The sequence below is a fragment of the Agelaius tricolor genome, unplaced genomic scaffold (genome assembly GCF_023055355.1).
Source record: "Agelaius tricolor isolate 1412-34295 unplaced genomic scaffold, bAgeTri1.0.p SCAF_106, whole genome shotgun sequence".
NCBI lineage: Eukaryota > Metazoa > Chordata > Aves > Passeriformes > Icteridae > Agelaius > Agelaius tricolor.
Window position 1 is genome coordinate 31290 of NW_027269366.1, and position 9840 is coordinate 41129.

The 9840-nt window shown below is 42.2% G+C and overlaps 1 long non-coding RNA gene across 1 annotated transcript; it reads right to left on the bottom strand.

The window, feature by feature from the left end:
* Window positions 1-452: 452 nt before the first annotated feature.
* Window positions 453-5518, bottom strand: LOC139586169 (uncharacterized). The gene is made up of 2 exons (XR_011677485.1): window positions 4135-5518; window positions 453-2954 (listed from the first exon to the last, which is right to left on the bottom strand). It is a non-coding gene; the product is annotated as an uncharacterized lncRNA (long non-coding RNA).
* Window positions 5519-9840: the final 4322 nt, after the last annotated feature.

Sequence of the window (9840 nt, forward strand, 5' to 3'; positions counted from 1 at the left end):
TAGACTTAGATTTCTACCTTCATATTCTTTGTATTTATCATTTTTATCATCAAAACCCTGCCTATTGACAAGTTAAAAAAACCGCTTTCTTTAACGATCTAAAAAATATTTTTATATTTATAATTTTCCTATTTCTATTTATAATTTGCTCTCTAGTACGTGATAACATACCTGCTCCTGCACCGCAGTGGGGCTCCCTCTCCTGGGCACCTCGGGGTGCCCCCAACGGCATCAGAGCCCCGAGTCTTCACCCCCCCCCCCCCCCCCCCCTTTTCCTCTAGTTAGAAACTACACTGGAACTTTTTTCTGGAAACAAAGACATGACCTAAATCCTCTCCCCATGTCCTAGACAGATAGATGTTCAGTTCTTAGTTGACTGGGCAGCAGTTTCTTCAATAGAATGATAAACAATATGGAAAGGTTTTAGCTACAAGCAAATAGGCAAATCGGAACAAGGTCCTGGTGGCCAGCCACTGCAGTTCTTTTGAAGCAATTTTTTAAACAATCAAATACTGATACCACAAAAAATAAAGCAAAAAGCTGACTACTGGCTAAGAAAGAAGGAAAAATTAACTTTGGACGACAACAACAACATTCCAAGGACACAGGCTTTTTTCCAATCTCAGACCTTATTACTACTACCTCTCTTGGGAATTCTCATCGTGGATCCCAAAAGGAATAAATCCCTCAGCGTGTCCTAAAGCACCAAGGAGCTACCTACAAGTGAAGGTGGCTACTTTCAGTGCAGACACAGCTGATGACACAGCCGTAGCACAGTTCTGTGCTGCACAGGGATAGTACTGTCTCGTCTTCTCCAGCAGCTGACTCTCTCCTGCCATGGCTTCTGTAAATGCATCAGAGCACGACCTTAACCACAAACAGGCAAGAAAACACCATCCGAAGTCTTTCATTAAGCAGTACAAGAAGGGTTCCAAGCAGAGACCAACAGAATTTCAAGGAAGCAGTATGCAATTAAACCCCCTCAGATTTGTTCAAGTAGCCGGCAAAATGGAACCATTCAGAAACGACAAAGAAAACCCCCCCAAGTATTTATACAGGAGTCCTTAATGTCAGAAAGGGGATGACAGGTTATGTTCAGATAAGATGAATGTTTATTTGGATCTATAAATAAACTTCTCTCGTGGTCCTTTGCCAAAAAATAGAACCTACAAGTGAACACCTACACCTGCCTCAAGAGACCTAACGAGCCCCTGGCAGCCACCAGCATCAAAGCGCAGTGGATGTTTCTAATCCAGGCTAAGGAGAACAATATCACCTTTTGTTCTCTCCAGTTTGTTTCCTCTGCAGTCCTAGTTGCTTCTTATGATTTTTACAGTCTCTGTATCTTCTCGGGCAGCGCTGAGTCTGACGACCGGGATACGAGAGTCCTTCCCTGCCCTACGGAGAGAACCAGGAAAAAAAGTTCAAAAAAGAACAGGGCAGTTTGAAGTTAATACCTCCGACGAGAAGCAGCACCCGACAAACAGAGCAACGGTGAACAAAGCGTGACACCTCCCTGGGGACAGAAGACTTACAAACTCTCCGGGATTTACAATTCCAGTAACCAAGCCCTTCAGCACAGCAGCCAAGTGTCCCATCAGGTGGTGCTGCACCAAAGCACGATCTGAGAGGTTCCAAAGAGTGAAATGCACGTTACTGTCCAAAGACGTAAAATCTTGCAAAATAACAAAACTACAATAGATCTAAACTACAGGGCAAGAGTACAAGTGTTAGCTTGTGGAGCTGGAACCATCCAGGTGAGCAACTGCTAACTGGATCCTCAACAGACTTTGAGGAACCCTTCAGGATACAGAAGGGTTTTCCCCAGAAATTGCACAGGCCGAGTTTTGATAGAAGTACACTTGCCAGATGCTCAGAAACGTCACCCATCCTCCTCCGGGTGTCCTGAGAGAGCTGCGAATGGCTCTCACCTGGTTTGAGCTGGTTCTGTAAGGGCTCAGGCTGAATTTCACCAGATGCAACCAAACTGGGCAACACCCAGTGGGACAGAAGGAACCCAAAGCTTGTTTTACCCAAAGCTTGGGTAAGCAGAGCTCCAGCAAATACTGAGGAAACGGACAGAACGGGGTAACAAATAATAAACATACCTTTTTTTTTTTTTTTTTTCTTTTCAGATGAGCAAAACAATTAAGGAGAAGGTGAAAACCTCACCATGACTGAACATTTCATCACCTGTAAGCTGACCATCCTTAGCATAGAGGACTCCAAATTTAAAATTCACCGATCCCAGGAAAATAAAACCAAATATTATTTGGTGAACAGTCAAACAGAAGACATAAAAATTTGGTTCCTCTAATCTTTGCCTACATCCTACACGTTAGAACATACATTTTATACCATCTCCTACTACACAATAATTTACCTTTAAACTTTGATAGTATAGCATAAAATCATTAACTTAGACGGGTGATCAATTATGATTAAGTTGGTGCTTCAGGTTATTTTTGCTGTCAGGTTCCAAAAAACATGACTTCTTTTTACTGTAACGAGCAATTGATTTAGAAGTCATCAAAAGCCCATCCAAATACAAAGCCGTATTCACCGGACGGGTCTGTGAGCAAGAAGTAGTTAGGCTTGTACTCACCTCTTGCCCTTCAAGAACCAATAAATCCTGTCAACAAAAACAGCATCTTTAGCCCCCTCCTATTAAAGATTCTACAAGGATGATGGTTTTATTGGTGTTTAGAAGTTTGGATTTGAAATGGCCAGTTCAATGGATAAAGAGACAGTTTAAGTAGTATTAGGTTATTATTATTATTATTCTTATTAGCTACTGGAAGAAACAAACCGGTAGGATCTATACTTAATTACTTCTATTTCCAGGAAATCATAAAGAAAAAGAACCAAACCAAAAAAAGTCACTTCCTACCTTTTGTATCTCAGGATGAAAAATGTCTCTTGGGCTCTTCTCCAGTTTCTCCAGACTCCTGGCACTGAAATGCAAGTGAACGAGTGCTTTATCGGAGGGCAAGTGCACATTCCAACCCCGAAGCACCAACCGATGGCAGTTACAGCGCTTACAAAATGAATCCTTCCCAGAGCCTCTGGGAAATGGAACGGTTTGTGCAACTGCCATTTCTTCCCCAAAATACTAACTCCCAACACTTCCTAAACTGAGTTTGCATTTTAAAAACAGAAATTAGGGAGACTCAGGGTGGAGATCAGGTTGAAATTGATTTCCTTCTAAAGCACAGGGGCTCTGTTCCATCACCCTTCACTTTGGCTCCACACGGAATCACGGGGAGCATTTTAGGAGGGCTCAAGAACCAATTCTATTTCTCTCTTTTTTCTAGTTCTCTCTCTTCCTAAATAATTCAAGGCAAGTCAAATGAAAAAGGACAAGTTCAGCAGCAAATTCACACTTTTCCCCTTTGTCTGCTCAAGAACAGCCTTTAAAACCACTTCTTGCTGCCTTCAACGGTTAAGACTTGCAAAACAGTTTCGCAAGTTTGATAGGTTTATCATAAAAACCACAGAACGCAAGCTCTGAATGACAGGAAAAGGTACACAGGCAAATATCTCAGCTGATGGTGGCTTATTTGTAAACACAGACCTTAACGGAGATTGCACGCAGAATGTTTCAGTGGGACTCGAAGGGAAAAATATTTTCTGAGTACCCTGTAAACAAGAAAAGCTAGGATATATTACAGGACATACCCACGTGTTCTGCATATTCAAATAGGATTATCAATAAAAACACTTAAGAAGGAAGAAAACCAAGGTAATTTTACTCAGCTATATTTACTGCCGATTTAGAGGAAAAAAAAAAAAAAAAAGTGAACCAGAAACGCCTACAGTAGAACTTTAAACCAATTGCTTGGATAAAAGCAGCTCATGGAACATGAAGTAGAAAAAAAGCGAAACCAGTATCAGACCTGCCTATTTTCTTACCATTGCACAAGAAAATCCGACAAGCGGTAGAAAGTCACTGCCTAAAACCGATCCTAGGACGTAACCGAGAACAATGGAGGCATTTGCTAATCTAAACGGAAACCTTTTCCGGACCCTAGTGTCAAATCACACGTTTTGTCTCTCAGCAGCTCGAGGCTGGAGAGCATTTCCCCTGGGGGTCGGGAGGGCAGGGCCACAAGGGGCTGAGTTTGCCGATCGCACCTGTGCCATCAGAAGGATCCAGCCCGGCGCTCCTTGCGCTCGCCATTCTCCGGGCCATCGCTGTGTTTTACTGCTCAGCGATGCCGCTCCATCTGTTTGCGTGGAAGGAAGAGCCACGAGCACTGAGGCACTCAGCAGCCGTGTCATGCCAGCGATGTCGAGCGCTCTCTGCTCGCAAGGCTGAGCCCGCCGCGGAGCCGCCTCCGCAGCCGCTCGTCCGCCCCCGCCCGCAGCAGCGGCAGCGGCCCGAGGGAGACGGCTGCAGCTCGGCGGCTCCCGCGCCTCCGCCAGCCCGAGGGCAGCCGCCGCACAGTGACCGCGGCAGCGCCCGGCGCCGCTCGCCCGGGGCGGCTCCTGCAGCTCCCGGCCCGCGGCAGCAAAGCACCGCCTGGCGTTCCGCCATCGGCGGGCGGCAGCGCGCCCCGCCCGAGCTGAGCCCCCGCCACCGGGACCGCTGAGCGAGGCCGAGGCACCGGGCGGACGCCCCTTCCGCGCCGCTCGGCTCCGTGCGGGCGGCCGGACGGAGGCTTCGCCCCTCCAGCGTCGCTGCCGCGGCTCCGTCCCGCGCGGGACAGGCGCCGGGAGCTCCCCGCGCCCAGCCCGCTCCCCCGGCGAGCGGCCGCCTCGGCCCGCCAGCCATTCATATGGCGCGTCGGCCGTTGCGTCAGACGCCGCGCTTTACGGCCGCAGGGCCTGCCGGGAGTTGGAGTCTCGGACTGACAGCCACCGCTCCGTTCTCCGCCACCGGGAGCTGCGCTCCCGCCAGGGGATCAAACGGCTCCTTCGCTCCTGGGCGCGGAAGCACCTTAGGCAGCACCGCCCCTCCCGAATGTCCTTTCTTTTCCACTCCAACTCTTTTTTCTTTTTTTCACTCTGTTTTTCACCCCCTTTTCCACTTTCGCTCTTTCTTTTTCACTCTCACCCTTTTCCTTTTTCATTTTTTTTCTTCCTTTCTCTTCCTCCTTTTTTTTTTCTTCCTTTCCTTTTTCCTTTTCTTTCTTTCTCTCTTTCTTTCTGTCTGTCTTTCTCTATTTCTTTCTCTCTCTCTTTCTTTCTTTCTCTCGCTCTCTTCCTTTCTCTCTTTCTTTCTTTCTGTCTCTCTCTTTCTGTCTCTCTCTCTTTCTTTCTCTCTGTCTCTCTTTCTGTCTCTCTTTCTTTCTTTCTCTCTCTCTCTCTTTCATTCTTTCTCTCTGTCTCTCTCTCTCTCTCTTTGTCTCTCTGTCTCTCTTTCTTTCTTTCTCTCTCTCTCTTTCTTTCTTTCTCTCTGTCTCTCTGTCTCTCTCTCTGTCTTTCTCTCTGTCTTTCTCTCTGTCTCTCTTTCTCTCTGTCTGTCTTTCTTTCTTTCTCTCTTTCTCTTTCTTTCTTTCTCTCTGTCTCTTTCTTTCTCTCTCTCTGTCTTTCTCTCTGTCTTTCTCTCTGTCTCTCTTTCTCTCTGTCTGTCTTTCTTTCTTTCTCTCTTTCTCTTTCTTTCTTTCTCTCTGTCTCTTTCTTTCTTTCTCTCTGTCTCTTTCTTTCTTTCTCTCTGTCTCTCTTTCTGTCTCTCTTTCTTTCTTTCTTTCTCTCTTTCTCTCTCTTTCTTTCTCTCTTTCTTTCCCTGTATGTCTAATGTGGGATTTCCATTCTGGCTTTAGGATAAAAAAGCAGCAGTAGAAACGTTCAGGCTACCGGGGAGTGCAAAAAACCCCAAAACGGTAATGATTTTAGGAAAACTATTTCCTCCATGGGAGCCTGAAATTTTCTACAGCTGCAGGTGACATCGAGCTTTTATTTCTTCTTCTAGATAGTTGATACTTAATACTCTATGTATACAGCGCCCCCTGCCGTCTGCATGGGCGCACTGCAGGCACGGCGCCCTTTGCCGCCTGCATGGGCGCACTGCAGGCACGGCGCCCCCTGCCGTGTGCATGGGCGAACTGCAGGCAGAGTGCCGCCGAATGACGTCACCTCGTCGACACGGCGCCCCGCCCCGGCCCCGCCCCCAGCGCCCCTCGGAAAGACCCCAAGGCGTAGCCGTTTTGCCAGCTGCCTGATCAAAATGCCGACACCCACCTCGAGCCCTAGAAACGATTTCCCGCGACGCCGAACCCTGCAGGCGAACCGGAATGCCATCATCGCAATTGAAACGCCACAGAAAAGCTCGTCGGGGCCGCGCCGCCATCGGTGTTCCGTGCAGGCAGTCCGCATAGACACACCGCCGGGGGCCCTCCGTTCTTCCGCCCTTTTGAGAAGGTCAACCAAACTCCGCCACGCGCCACGCCCAAGAGGGCTGCCTGGCGGCGGCGCCGGGCTGCAGTACCGCGCTCTGCCCACAAGGCGGCAGCACTGCCGCCCACCCCAGCCGGGGGCGCCGCGCGCCTTGGGCCTGCGGGCGGCCAAGGCGGCAAAAAAGAACAGGGGCCATCCCCCCCAAAAACTCCTCTAAAAATAAATGCCCCAAAACAACCAGGAAGAAGAAAAAAATCCTCCTGCCTCTTACCTAATAGGATTAAAAAAAAAAAAAAAAAAAAAAAAAAAAAAAAACCAAACCCAACAATTTCTTTTAAAAAATATGTAAATATTTTTAAAAATAGTTTTTCATATTAATATTCACCTTTCTATTTATAATGCGTATTGATGTATATTTATACATTTCTATTTATAAATAAATTTCTATTCTATATTACATCTCTCCCTAGTACTTAAATTTATTTCTCTATTTTGATACATATTTTTACATAGTAAGTATATATTTGTTAGGATTTTTGCTTCTGTAACGCTTACATTATTTAAAATAATTCCCCTGCCCCTACCCGGATAAAAGCCAAAAAGAACCCCCTTTAATTTCGACTGCATTTAAATTTGTAAAAAAAATTTTTTTTTTCATCTTTATATCCACATTTATATTTCAAATGTATATTGATGTGTAATGTTTATTTTTACATTTATAATTTCCGATTTTTTATAAGTTTATATTCTATTTTACATCTGTTCCTATTTCTTCTATTTATTGACATCTTTTTATTCATATCTTTCTATATTTAATCTATATTTCTGTGTTAGGATTTTTACTTCTGTAACTCTTCCATTATTTAAAATAAAACCCCTGCCTCTACCCAAATTCAAGCCAAAAAGAACCCCTTTCTTTTCAACTCTATTTCAATCTTTTTTAAAACTGTATCTTTCAGGTTCATATTCACATTGACATTTAAACTGTATATCAATGTCTACTCTTATTTGTATTCTATATTACACATCCCTTCCTATTATTTCTATTTCCTTAGGTTTTATATTTATATCTTGATTATCTATCTCAATATTTAGAAACAGGTAAGAGTAATATCTATATTCATATTATTTCAAATAAAAACCCTGCCTCTAACCCAAGAAGAACCCAAAAAACCCCAACCCTTTCCTTTAGACAATATTTGAATAGATTTTACCCCTAGGTTTTCCTATTGATAGTCACATTTCTATTTATAATGTGTATTGCTTACTGATCCATTTCTCTTTATCAATGTCAATTTATAAATCAATTGATATTCTATATTCCATCTATTCCGAGGACTTATTTCTATATTTTTATACGTATTTTGATTCATTGATTATCTATTTCTGCCTTCAGATTTTCACTTCTGGAACACTTGTATTATTTCAAATAAAACCCCTGCCTCTACTCAAACAAAAGCCAAAAAATTCCCTTTCTTTCCAACTATATTTACATCTTCTTCTATTTCTATTCCCATTTCTCATTTATATTGCCACATAAGGTCATTTCTATTCTATACTACAACTCTTCATATTACTGACATAGATTTAGATTTCAATTTCTATCCATAGTTTCGTCATTTCTCTTTCTAGACTTATGATAGATTTCTATCTTAAGATTCACATTTCTATAATACTTCTATTATTTCAAATAAAACCCCTGCCTCTAACCAAACAAAAACCAAAGACACCCCTTTATCTAAACCATATTTAAAACTCTAAAAATCATCTCATTTTTCATCATTCTCTTCACATTTACTTTTATAATTTTTATTCATTACATTTGTAGCTATTAAACATACTCGAGAGAATACCTTTTAATAGAATAATACATATATAGTATTTTTATATCCTAGATATTCTTTTACTTCTATTTCTTTATATTCAATATTTAGAGAGATCGGTATACGCGTTATATATTTGGAGATCTGGATTTTTATTTTTATATTATTTCTATCTAGAAAAAAACCCCCAGCCTATAACCTAATAAAAAAATCCCAAAGAATCCCCAATTCCTTTTAACTCTATCTAAATATTTTTATATTTACAACCGATCTTTAGATATCTTTGTATACATATATAATAGGCTATCGTTTCTATAGATTAGCATCTGTTACAATAATATACTATATAGTATAGTTTTATGTGTTTATCTATTTGTTTTCTATATTTATGTTTACCACTATCATTTTATATTTGTTTTTATATTGATATTTATTTCTACTTTAATTAATCTATATATTAGACCGTATCAATTCATTAACCCAACGCATCAGAACCACACAAATACCGCGCCTTCGGCAGCACCGGTACGCAGCCCACGCTCATCCCATCGCAGCGTATCCAAACCAAACCTATTTCTAGGACTAACAGAACAAAGACCCCACAACATTTAACCCTAAGAAAAACTCAAATCAACCGAACTGTCAAGACATTTGAAATCCCACTATAACTAGCCCAAAAGCTCCGTACATTCTCATCATAAACTTCCTCCTCAACCAATGGCTCAAAACCCCAAAAAACTCAGATACACATGGAAAATGACAGAACTGCTAGTCAAAACAAACACCCGTGAAAAATTAAATCCAACCAACTCACTAAACTCAAAACCCTACAACTGACCCTAAACATTACTAAAAAAAGCCCCCAAAGCTCTACCTTGAGGCTAACTCACAAATAATAACCAATCATCTAGAAAGGTTATCTTCCAAATTTTAAAACAACTCATTAAAAGCATGAAAATAAAAAAAATCGAAACTATTAAAATACTAAAAAATATCACTACCCAAATTGAAAGACACATTGCCTCTAGAAACCCACCGTCAACAAACGCCCCTGTCCCCCAAAAGAAAACCAGAAACAAAACAGCAAAGCAGAAAGAAATCGGAACTTAGGAACGCTAAAACCAGAACGTTCAAGAAGTTCCACCATATCCCTGATCGTACACCGACTACAAACAACGTGAAACGATACAAACAATTCTTAAAGGCCGCCTTAAAACCACTACATTAAAAACCCTTTCACCAATTCAAAACTGCATTGAACAAAAGCCATCTCATAAATTAACACCCAAAACTCCAGCAGCCCAGCTGGCCCTACCAAATCTCTCTGTTGATACACACAGTAAACAAAACCAAAATCCCAGGAATGCCTATCAGAAGTCTAGGAAAGAAACCTCTTGAAATTTATCCTACCTCAAATACAAACCAACCCGTCCAGAAAGTTAGCTTCACTCAAAAAAACTATTTACACAGAGGTAATAAGACCAAGAAATAAAACAACACACCATATAACGAACCACCAACGAATACAACAGCGAAGGAAAAAAAAAAACCCACTTTTTTTTCTTTTTTTTTATTTCAACTAGCTTCCTTTATTAGCTAGAACCAAAGATTTTGCCAGGGCTGTAACAACAACAACAACTTCTTTTTCTTCTTCTCCTTCTGAAATGTCCCTTCTCCT